We start from the raw sequence: 12,165 nt of genomic DNA, 5'->3' as shown, positions 1-12,165 counted from the left end.
CAATTACACTTTACAGGACATTATATACATTGACTACCCCATGAAGTTAAATAGAGAAATGGGCAATTTAAGCAAACACCCCCAGAACTGCTTTCCCTCTCTTTAAAGCCTCATTCCCAGCTGGGCAGAGCTATACTCATGTAGATGAGTGCTGCCTAGAATTAAAAAAAGGGGAAAACCTGCTCTCAGTGCTCCTGTTACCCACACCCCATCCCATCCACAGCCCCTGTGGGCTGCATCCCCACCCAGAGAGCTCCTTCCCCATCTTGCACCATGCTTTAAATCACGAATCCTCAAAACTGATTGCATTCACATCTGTGAGAACTGCCAAAGTGAGTCCAGGAGGGCACCTTCAAAGATGAAGCAGGTTGGCGACGGAGCTGATCGCCCAACCCAAGTCCTGCTTGGCTACAATGGGAATACCGACTTCACCTCAGGCCAACAGAAAGTGACTGAGTTCAGAGAACAAGAGAAACCAAAGCCCTACTGTTTTAGCCATGAACTGTTTTTTGCTAAGATGCCACCTAAGGCGCACACCAAACTATTCCCCCCTATCACAGTTCTCATACATGAAATCACCCCAGCTACCTCTACTGCCACACACAAATAGCAACAGAAAAGGGCTTATCTGAAGAGGTGGCAGATTTGTGCTCCGAAGAAAAACCACTGCAAGTCCTAAGAAGCTGAGAAAAATCACATCTGAGGCTGAAGTCAGAGAGCTGCAGAGCGGCTTCTGTGCTTAAGGAGCCAGGATTTGCTTACTGTTTTGTAATGGTCACAGGAAAATTTGCTTCTCCCACGAGCAGGGACCTGCAAGTTCGTACTGCTTATTGGCATATTTAACACAAACGTGTGCTGCTGGAGCCCAGCTCGCTCTTCCTTCTCGAGCGGTCAACAGCCAAATGATGAAGCACGGGGAGGCGTGCGAGGCTGGCGGGGTTAATTTTAGCCCGGGTCATGCAGGCATGTGGTCAGATTTCTGTCTCAGCTACATCCCACTGCAGCTCCTTGCCCCCAGCCCTGCTTCCTCAAGCCAGAGGGTTCCAAGGTTACAGATTTTGGCATGCCTCATTCCTAGCTCCCATCAAGTCTTCTGGATCTTTCCAACCAGAACAGGCTAATTTTCTCTTGTCAGAGAAGGTGTCAAGTGCAACCTGACGTTCCAAGCAGCCACTACAGCTCACAAGGCTGCGTGACTCCAGCAGCACCTCCTCAGGGCAGGCTCAACTCAGGAAATTATAACTGCTTCTTTGGACTCTGAGAAGGAAAAGGTAAGGAAGAGAAAAAAGCTGCAATGGGCAGGAAATCAAACCTGGCTTGCCTCGTAGTACTCTGAGCACAAAATCATTCCTCTAGCCCATTTTTTCCTGATTACTTTTGAAAGAAAATAAATTAGGATTAATTTACCAAAACAACGCTCACAGTTATGAAGTAATTCCAAAGGAAAATAAAATTGGTCTCAAAGGGAAATAACTACAGATCATTTCAACTTCTAGTAATGCGTGAAGATTAAAGTTATCTGATTCAAGTAGTGAGGACAGAAACATTACAAAGGCTCTTCTTGCTTATTAACAAAAGCAATTTGCTGCGGGGATTAAGCAGTGATAAAAATTGGCGTTTGACTCACTCCTAAGACCCAATGCTAAGCCACTCCAGACAAGGACATGACAGCATTCCCTTTTGGCCCCAGCCAGCGCTGCCTCTCTTCACGTAAAGCCTTGCTCATCTCACAGCCCAGGGTGTTTCATGAGAGGCAACACTTCTGAGGTTGGCAAAGCTGCCAAGTGGAGAGAAGGCAGAGCCTTCTGAAATGTGGGAGGGCAGAAAGTGAGATGGAACCAGCAGACGGATGAAAATCTGCAACGACCAAGCAAGTGGGGTGCAAATTCTGGAGATGGAAAGGAGAAAAGAAGCAGCAAGCAGGTCCCAAACCCGAGCAGCGCTTTGCCACAAGCAGAGCTTCACCACATGCTTCCTTCAAGGACGAGCTCAACTGCTTTGAAGGAGCTTAGCCACACATTTAACTGCTCAGGAATACAGTACTGACACTGAGCATCACAATATTAGGTATTTCTTCCAGTGTTCCCTGAGGATTATTAGTGGCAGTGGGCAGAATAAGAAAAGGCCGATCATCTTTCCAAAAAATGTGTGTGTGTCTGTTCTACAAATGCTTCCAACGCTCTTCCACCCAACACTCGTGCTCTGGGGCGCTGTCAGAAGTGGGACAGTGGGCTATGCAAACCCTAGGTGTGACCTACTTCTGAAACATCTCCTTTTATTTTAAGCTGCGTTCTTAGCATAGTGGAAAATACTTGGTGACAGCAGAGCTTTAATTTGCATGGCAAAGACTGGCTCCTGGAGAGGCACATCAATGCAAAGAATCTCAGAAGGGTTCAGCATCCCACCCAGAGCCAGACTGCAAGAGTTCCATTCCATTTTAACCATCAAAATAAGCAGCCACATTTTCAGAAAGTGACAGATGCTTTTGAAAAACCTAAACCAATACCAGATTTCCAGCATTTTAAAACCCGATCTTCACTTTTCACTGGGGAAGAAGGAATACACATATACATATTTGTGTAGACAGGCAGACAGGGACACACACTCTCCACAGGTATCTGGCCCCAAACGTTTCTGCCAACGAGACCTGCAGATAACATCCTTACAAATGAAAACGCTACCAACCAGTTATCCGTAGGTGGCAGCATTTCTGTTTCGTTCTGCCATTTACTATATTGCTATGCCTATCAGGTATTTGGAGACAGCAAGAAGCTCTCTGCCCACCCTGCAATCCCCAGGGTTTCACCATATTTTACATGCAGAAGATGGTGCTCCACATAAATGGCTCCTGCTGAGAGGCCACCAAGTCTTCCGAGTTCTTTTTTCCCCCCAAACGACAACAACAAAAAATAAAGTGCTGAATTAATTTCCACAAATATAATAAACCTAATGCAATCATCTTGCAGTCGGCCATCTGTTTCACAGATAGAAATCTAACTGAATCTTCTACTGGCTGCTAACTCCCTAAATTAAATTGTCTGTGATGACCCTGCTTTCAGCTTAGTTCCTCCTGCTTCCATTTAAAGGGTTTGGAGCGTTCTCGATGTAATGATCTATTTGCCAATTATACAATTAAGACAACTGGGTAGGTTTGAAGCTGCACGTTTGTCAGCTGATGGAAATAAAATGCGCAGAAAAAGGCAGCATGACTACCTTCAAAGCAACTATGGGAACACGGGAAATAAGTCGTCACGTAAGATGGTAGCCCTTCTTCCACCAGCCTGCATAATGAAAACTGAGACCTCTGCAGTCTACTTAAATGCATTTGTATATTTATGAAGAGTTTAACAAATTCCTCTCCTAGCAGGATGTGGCTGCAAGTAAACAGAATTTAAGGCTATATAAAGAAGATGACCATCTTTGTCCCTATGGACATGCACAGATATGCTGGCCAAGAAGAGCTTGGTTACCCACTCTCTGCCTTTGCGATAAAGAATGAGCTGCACAACACGAAGAGAAAAATTCTGCTTCTTCACTGGGTGCTGACTTAGCACATGGCTGGGGAAAGCAGGCAGGGCACCAAACCCAGCAAATCCCAGAGGCAGGATGCTGGACTCAGGAGACCACTGGCATAATCTGCTACGGCAAATCCCATGCTCCTAATTAGAGAGGTTCACCAAAGTGACTCAAGGCCCTGCTTTCATTGATCTGGCTATTAAAAATCAGTACAGTAGGCTTTCAACAGAATTTCTCATACGGAACCTCTAACAATATTCCACAACAGAAAAAGAAAAATCACTCCAGCAAAGAAAGTAATTGTTGCTCTGCTCCTGAACTTGTATTCAGGATTCAGGATACCATCCCTTAACAGTACTGTCAACAGGCAGATCGATAGTAGATTCCATTTATTTTGAGCACAAAGGATTCCCAACTCCCATTAAACAGCTTTCTGTTAAGTACTAAACAATACGGTCTACACAGGTGCACATATATTATACATTTGACTTTCTTCCTTTAGATTTTGTAAATTCTCCTAACTCTCCTTCAGACACGGAACATTTATGTTGATCCATGCTGTATATATAGCTAAGTGCCCACAAAGGACGCAGGTGTATGTATCAAGCATGTATGGATGAAGCTGAACGTGGCTTAAAGCAACATCAGACAAGAACAACAGCCTCGCTGCAGATAAAAATCAGTGCTGGTAATCATTCAGGAGAGTAGCAGCTACCAGAACAGAAACAAGGCTTATGGACACAACAAGACGAGTTACTCTTTTGTCTGGAGAAAGGTTGGAGGAAAGCAGAGGAGATAATAATAATAAACAAGCAAACAAACACGTGAATGCATACATATATCAGAAAATCTTAACCCAGAATTTAACCACAGAAAAAAGAGCTGTCAGAGCTAGCTGTTTCCCTGCTCTCAGACTGTTTCCTCAGTCTCAGTCAGTATCAATGAAAAGAGGGACCACAGCTGCTGGCCTGCAACACTGAATTTCTAAGTTAGAGGGCCACGTGTTTTTGGTACGCAAGCTAAAGAGAATCACAGAACAGTTAGGGTTGGAAAAGACCTTCAAGAACATCCAGTTCCAATGCCCTGCTATATGCAGGGACACTTTCCTCTCGACTAGGTTGCTCACAGCCCCAGCCAGCCAGCCTGGCCTTGAAGAACATTGTATAAAGCTTGGAGCTGCAGCAGATGAATTGAACGGGCAGGCGGTTGAGCCATGAATGAAATCTCAGAGCTGGTAGCACCCTGCAAGCCAACTCGAGGGCTGCAGCAGGCTGGTCCCAGTGCAACTCAGACCATGGGCATCACTGCAAGGCACCTCAGCATGGTGAATGATGGTTACAGGCATGCATGACAGGAGCACACATTTGTCCCTTCTGACAAAGACCAATAAAGACAAATTCTCAGTGAACTACATAGAGCTGACAAAGGCAGCAGCTGCTCTGCTCCATGGAGCAAATTTATATTTAGAGAAGCTAGGGAATACAGATCCTTCCAGAAATGCAATTCTGCTCATCCACTCTGGATCCCAAAGCTACCTTCATACAATGCCATTAACAACAGACTGGACAAAAAGTTGTGTTAGTTTTTTTTGTTTACTTGCTTGATTTACATCTAACATCACACTGTCATAAATCTTGCACTTTCAAGCTTCTGATCATGAGATCACCCTGAAGCAACCACAGCCAGAAAAAGAATCTGATCACAACAATGTTGATGCAGCATGACCCAGAGCTATCTACTGAATGCTAGCAAAGCCAAGCTTACTAGCACTGGCACCAGCACCCACCCCCACTACAAAATTAAACACAATTAGCATAAGTTGTGTCTAACCAGTAAAGCAGATGTCTAACGATGTAATAAACATGCAATTTTTACTCAGGTTTAAAAACAACCCTCTCCTTTCCATTACTTAGCAAATAATCCATGGGCCCCCAAATGTGGTACATATGGCTTTGTGCTACCTTCAGTCTCCCTTATTCTCTAATCAGTCAATTCATCAGCAATCACTTGTCAGCAAAAAACCCACAACAGTGAGCTTGTTGAGCAAATGTCAGAGAACATTAAATTAACCAGTCAAAGATCAGCAATGAACAGCTGACACCAGACTGAACCCAACACATGGCCTCATTCACATTATTGTTAAGCACACGTAGCCAAACACTCCACCTTCAACATGACATTAAAGGATCTTTATTATTTAGAAAACAAAAATTGCTGAAGAATAGATGGAAAGCCTAACACTAAGTAAAATTGTTGCTTTTATGCAATTAGATTTAAGGTACTGATGTGGGAGCAGGAAACATAACGGCATGCATTCCTTCTCTCTCAGCAAAGAAAACAGCAAATCAAGTTGTATTCCAATATTTTTAGCACAGGTTGTTGAAGAAACACCCTTATGTGAAGCACCTCCACGAGTAACCTGCCCAGAATGGCACGTGTACTTCCTCCTCTTATTCCTTGAACCCAAGGCTTTTCATCTCCTCATTTCACTATGCCATCACCCTTCTCAGCCCAGGTCTTATTTAGGTAATGCTCCTTGGGCACATTCATACTACACACTTGTGTTGCAGAGGCACATTGTACAACACAGCTGGGCTCTCAGTTGATCAGTCTAGACTTGGGGCATTTTCTAAATGCCCCAAATTTCCCTTCTAAATTCATATTTATGAATTATCATGAAAACAAAACGTTAGACCAGAACAGACCAACTCTCCAGACATCTCATCCTCTAGAGATCCATATAGCCTATATACGGCTGATCTTCTCCTAATGTAAACTTCCAGTAGAATATCTTAAATTTAACCCAAGCAACAGATATTTCTACCTTCAAAACTGAGAAATATGTATCGTAGCTCAGGAGAACAAGGCAACAGCTGCATGGCTCTGACCAAAGGAAGCCAGAATTCAAGTAATATCTTGAGAATGCTGAGGCTAAATATACTCAGTACTGAATCCACTGGTAGTCCAATTCTGCCTGCTCTCACCAAAATCATCTTCCCTTCTTCACTTCCACAGTAATTAGCCTATCAAAATACTGAACAGAAGTTACACAGGCTCATTTTCCTTGGATAACAGGATTAGGATCATTACAGCAAAATCCAGTAACTGCCCAGATAATCTCTATAAGGAATTTGTTATGTTTTCCAAATAAAACCTTTTCAAAATGAAGCAGCAGATTCCTTATGACAAATAAATACGCTGGAAAGCTTACTGAAAGGGAACAGCAAACACAGTGAGGGTGATGGAGCACTGGAATGGGCTGCCCAGAGAGGCTGTGCAGTCTCCTTCCATGGAGATACTCAAGAGCCAGCTGGATGCCTACCTCTGCGACCTGCTGTAGGGTTGAGGACTTGAGAAATCAGACAGCTGTAGAAAAGTGAAATAGACTTCAGTTTATTTAAATATCACACAGTAAGATGTTCTTTGCCTGGGAGTGTTGTGGAAGAGGAACAGAACAGCTAGCAGACATGTTGGCAAAAATGTCACAATTGCGTATGAATAGACTGTGCATATGTCAAAGCAGATGATGCCAGAGCAAAGTTTTGGGACCGCCTTCCACAAAGAGCAAGAGAATGCAAGCCAATTAGCTTTAACATTTCACATCTATGAACACAATGACAACATTACATTAATCAGTAGACTGCAACTGTAAGGCCTGACATGGATTTCAAAAAGAAAATCCCTCCACCTCACATCCCATCTCCCATCTGCATCTATTCCTCTGTGTTCTACAAAGAGGAAAAGCTAGCACAAAAACACATGCCATGGGGAATAAAAGATATAATAGTTAAAAAAAAAAATTGGATATAGTTTTCAATCTTCCTTCAGTATCCTGTGAGGGACAGAACAAATGAAAATCAAGCTGTGTTCCCAAAATGCATCCTGTGTCAGAAACGGAATGGGTTTTGAAGACTAGCCTACCCCAATCCTCTTTCTGGCCACAGTCACAGAACAAAATTTAATGAGGCTCAAATCTCTATGCTTGAGTTCTAAATCAAGGAAGACAGACTAAGTGGGAATATTTCAGAAAGCCTAAAATATGCAGTGTATAGCACCTACACACACTTCTAGATTCGCAGTTCTGAAGTTCCTCATGTGATATTTTAAATTATATCTGCAATGAAATGTGATACAACTGCTTTTATAAGCTGCACATTATGCACATTCAAGCATTTGCATGTTATTAAAACTGTCTTCTAGTTTCTTCCTCTGAGTCCTGCAATGACATCAACTTCTCGCTTAAATAATTCTGCTTAATATAAGTGCGTATTTTTAACATTTATATAATACCTGAGTGCCTATATTCTTTAAGGTCTCTTCCAACCCCAAGTGGTTAAGAGACAAGAAAACAGGCTGTTCTTTCAACCCAATGGACCTCGTTTCTTTGTATAAATCTTTCATAAGGGACACCACAGTTGTGTGTAATATTCTGTACAAGGCTACCTCTGCTCCCTGGCAGCTCTGCTGCATTAACACCTTCTTATCACTACCATACAGACCTTTCTAACACTTTCCCACAATCTTATGACACTGCAGTTCATAGCCATGCAGCCATTTCTTCACTGATCCTCCTCAGGAAAAAGAAAGGAAAAAGAAGCGTGTGTCCTTTTAACATGCTGTGTGCTTGCAAGCATCCACAGAAACAAACATTTAACTGACTAAAAAGACGCGTGGGAAATGCATGTTTATGTGCAGTAACATCTTTCAGAAACATCCCAGCCTACGGAACGAGGAATTGTACTTTGCTATTTATTTCAACCTTTGTAAAGAGCCAAACGCTAAACCTTTCATCTACACATCTATCTATGGGCTGAGGTTTCAAACATTTTAATTTGGAAAAGTTCTGTGATTTGCCGTGGTCCAGCTCCAACATCAAGTCAATTATCAGCTGCAAGATACTGCTACAACACGATTCAAGTAAACTGCTTGTAAGTCACAAACACACGTAGGAAAAGCTTAGAGAACCGCAGTGATTCTTTCCCTCAGTGAAAAGTACAGATAGCTAAGTCAGCTAACAAAAATAGGTCTATTGAAATCACAATTTTTCAAACCTCTCATCATCCCAGGCAATTCTTCTCTTGCAGTTTTTAACTTAAGCACTTGAAAATCTCTTCCAGAATGAAATCTTTCTTCCAAATAAGTAGGCTTGCTTTGCTGTATTCTACACATTAATCCAGAAGGCACACTGAGATAAGAGCACTGAAGGAAAATATTTAATAGAAGGGGAAGCCTCATGTAAACCAGGACAGAAATTTTATACACAGCAATAAATCTTTTAACACTCATTTCGATGGACGAGGAACTGTTTGCAAGATCGTATCCTGGGAGTGGTGGTCAATGGCAATGAGGTTCAACAAAGCCACGTGCAAGGACTTACACCTGGGTCGCAGCAACCCCTGCTGTCAGTACAAGCTGGGGGGAGCCCTGAAGAAAAGGACTTTGGTGTACTGGTGGATGGCAGCTGAGCATGAGCCAGCAGCGTGCTCCTTGCAGTCTAGCAAGCCAACTGTATCTTGGGCTGCATCAAAAGAAGCATGGCCAGCAGGGCAAGGGAGATTATTCTTCCTACAGGAAACAGAAAGAACACCTGACCCACCTCCTCCCTGCACCCTTTGATCCTCAGCAGGAACAGCTCTCCCCGACTCCACACTAAGGATGCTCATGTGTGCAAAGACACAGACGAGAAAGCCCACCTCCCCTCAGCCCAAACGCTTGTGCTCACATCTCTGTCTTTCCGATATGGATGAGACACTGGTTGGGTTTCCCCTTAATGCACATCCACATCAAGACAATCTGTTTACTGCAACAAAAATTAGAATCTATACAACACAGAGCTTGTAAAAGGGCTACAGACCTCTCAGATTTCAGAGGTATATCCTCATGCTACAAGGCTGGAGGCTGCTCAAACCCAGGACAACTTAAAATTTTCATACAGAGAAAGGATGACACACTTTTTACAGCAATCTTCAATCACTGCTAAAAAAACAAGGTATTGCAAATTCTCAAAGCTATAAAGCAGTGAGTGGGGACAGGTTACATTAAAAAAAAAACAACTGCATGAGGTGTGTAGCTGACTCATTATGGTCAAACAAAAAAAAAAAAGGAGAGGAAGGCTTCACACCACATGTTGAAATTTTGTTCTGCTGGTGTCAATGTCAAACAGGAAGAAAATCAGATGGAAGCATTTGTTTTTAGGGGCTCAGCAATGAGGAACTCTGGTGTAAAAGCAGTCTGCTGGTAGCCTTGCACATGTAAGCTGCTGAGGAGGAGCGAGCCACACAAACCCCACATTTTTCTCCTGAGAGATGGCAGTACTTCAGGACATGGGCACAGCCTATCAGCAAACAAGTATCTTGCTCTGAACATTCAGGGAGAACAGCAATATGCTCTAGTGAAACTGGCAAGAAGTCCATCAGGATTTCCCAGGAAAGAAATCCAGTCATCAAAGCAATCTTGTATTAAGTAGGTAAGCCAAGATGACCCACGCTGCTTGGAGCAAAGGTTGGCCCAAGTCACTCCCACAGGTGGGTTAGAACCCTGATGATTTTAAACAACGGAAATAACCAAAGTTACCCTTAAAACCTCTGTAAAGAACAGACAGCAATCTCCAGGCCCTGGTTACCCCTCTTCAACAGATGCAGTGTTAGTTTTCCCTGACTGTCTGTCTTTCAGATGTCCTCAACTTGATTCCTAAGCTGAATTAACAGATGAAATGCTTGAAAAGAAGTGCTGGCCACGAAGGCAGCTACTGTATTGAGAACCCTTTTCTATAACCACAGAAGTAGTGAGCCTCATTTTTAATAACCTAATCAGAGCTAGACCTGATTAAGGCCCTCTAATGTTGCGTGCTCAAGTAGTTTATGCCAAGTCCTCTTGGCTTCAAGTAATGAAGAAGTGTCTGCCCTAAACGTCAGAATGCCCTTGAAACCTTTTGTATAAAACAAAAGCAAACACACAAACAACATGGCACCTGTTACATTACACCTCTGTGTGATGCTAGGCTGTCACTCCTCCAAATGAATCATGGACAGTATTCTGGAGGAGGAGTAAAGCAATGCTGTGTTTTGAACAGTGTTGGAGAACTGTTTTTGCATTGTACTGTTATGGCAAGATGCTCACCTTTACAAATGTATCTGAAAAACCCTGGTAGAATCTGGCATCTGACTCTGTGACAACAGAAGACAAATGGATTTACCCACTGCTCCCCAGGCAGCCCTACATGGCAACAATGAAATAACCTCTCAACTTCCACACTGTGAATCTTACGCAAAGCCCCACCAAGTGGGCTGCCAACCTGACCAGCTCCGCCATCACCAGATTACGAGGCAACAGCTGCCCTGTAGCATACAGGGAGAGGAAGCTGGTATGGCTTTCCTCACTTCTCCATCTGGCAGTACAGTACTGAGGCGAGTACCTTGAGCATTATGGGTTCTTCTGTCCCACCCCACCCCGCTGCTGTTTGCTTTCAAGTGCCAGCAGCTGTCAGGTTGTTGGGTTTGCATTTTGTTCTCTTTAAAATGCAGGCTTCCTACAGGTGCTGATCTTGTTGGTCAAGCCCGTTCACACGCTTTGTAAAAACCGGTGCGCATGCAAAGACTTGTAATACACCGGTGCACACAGCTCTGCTGCTTCCCAAAGTGGTCTCATCTTGCACGTGAAAGGGAGGTGGCTGGGCTCCCTGCAACGCCCTTCACCAGGACTTGGCTGCTGCAGGAGCCAGGCCTGGGCAGCCCCCACATCACGCTGCATATTTCCACTGCCAGCTCCCAGCTCATTATTCCCACAGGTACTCATGCGTGAAATATCTGATCCTGTGCAAAGAACTGCCTGTCGACAAGAACAGTCCGCTCCTTGAACAAGATGCGTTCATCACATCGTCCCTCGCAAGGAAAGAACTTGCAAACAGAGGTTGTTAAACGATTACACATTTTTACGATCACAGAGGCTGATATCAGGAGGTACTGGGCACCTCTGCCTCCCACACAGATTTCAGATCTGTAATAAATCCACGCTTTCCATTAGAAACTTCTCAGGAAATGTTTTCCTATCAAAACCACATCAGGCTGTAATTTTCATTGTTTGAACAACCTGCCAGAGAGAGGGAGAGGGCGTGCAGTGCAGCACAGCACAGCACAGTCTGAGGCTGGCGCTGCCCTGCAGCCCTCCTGCTGCACGGATTGCTGCTCTAAAGAAGGCTCCCTGAGTTTGAAGCGAGTTTAAATCTTGCTGCGGATGGCAATTCAAGCAGATAGGCAGGTGTGGGCTTCCCGGGCTCACTTCTGCCGGAGGAACAGGGAAAGAACACACTTTCTAGCCATAGGGAGCAGGGCTTGTTTTTTGTTTAACTTCTCTGGGAAGAAATACCAGGAATTTGGGATCAAATCAACCAACAAACAGAACCCCCAAAATGCTCTCTGTTGACAGACAGTAGAATTATTCTAGCACAACTGAAAGAGAGGGGAAACTTTTCAGGAAGGAAGTGCAAAAGAGACAGGTAACAGGAGGTGAGGAGAGAGCTATCTATGCAGTCGGCTCTGGGTTACAAACAAGCACAAGGACAGAGATTAAACATGCAGAAGAACTTAAAGCAGCCTGAAGGACGAACTGCAGAGCAGCAGACCCAGCTGGAGCTCTCCTTCCAAGCAGCCC

General features: G+C 43.9%; 1 protein-coding gene across 4 annotated transcripts in view; it reads right to left on the bottom strand.

The window, feature by feature from the left end:
- NAV2 (neuron navigator 2) overlaps window positions 1-12,165 on the bottom strand; it is a 188,150-nt gene that overhangs the window by 150,353 nt on the left and 25,632 nt on the right. The window lies entirely within an intron of this gene.

Source organism: Centrocercus urophasianus, unplaced genomic scaffold (genome assembly GCF_019232065.1).
Source record: "Centrocercus urophasianus isolate 14NV4802_14NV808 unplaced genomic scaffold, USGS_Curo_1.0 seq_7, whole genome shotgun sequence".
Lineage (NCBI taxonomy): Eukaryota > Metazoa > Chordata > Aves > Galliformes > Phasianidae > Centrocercus > Centrocercus urophasianus.
Note: the sequence above shows the minus strand (reverse complement) of the source record. Positions and strands in the feature narration are given on the sequence as shown.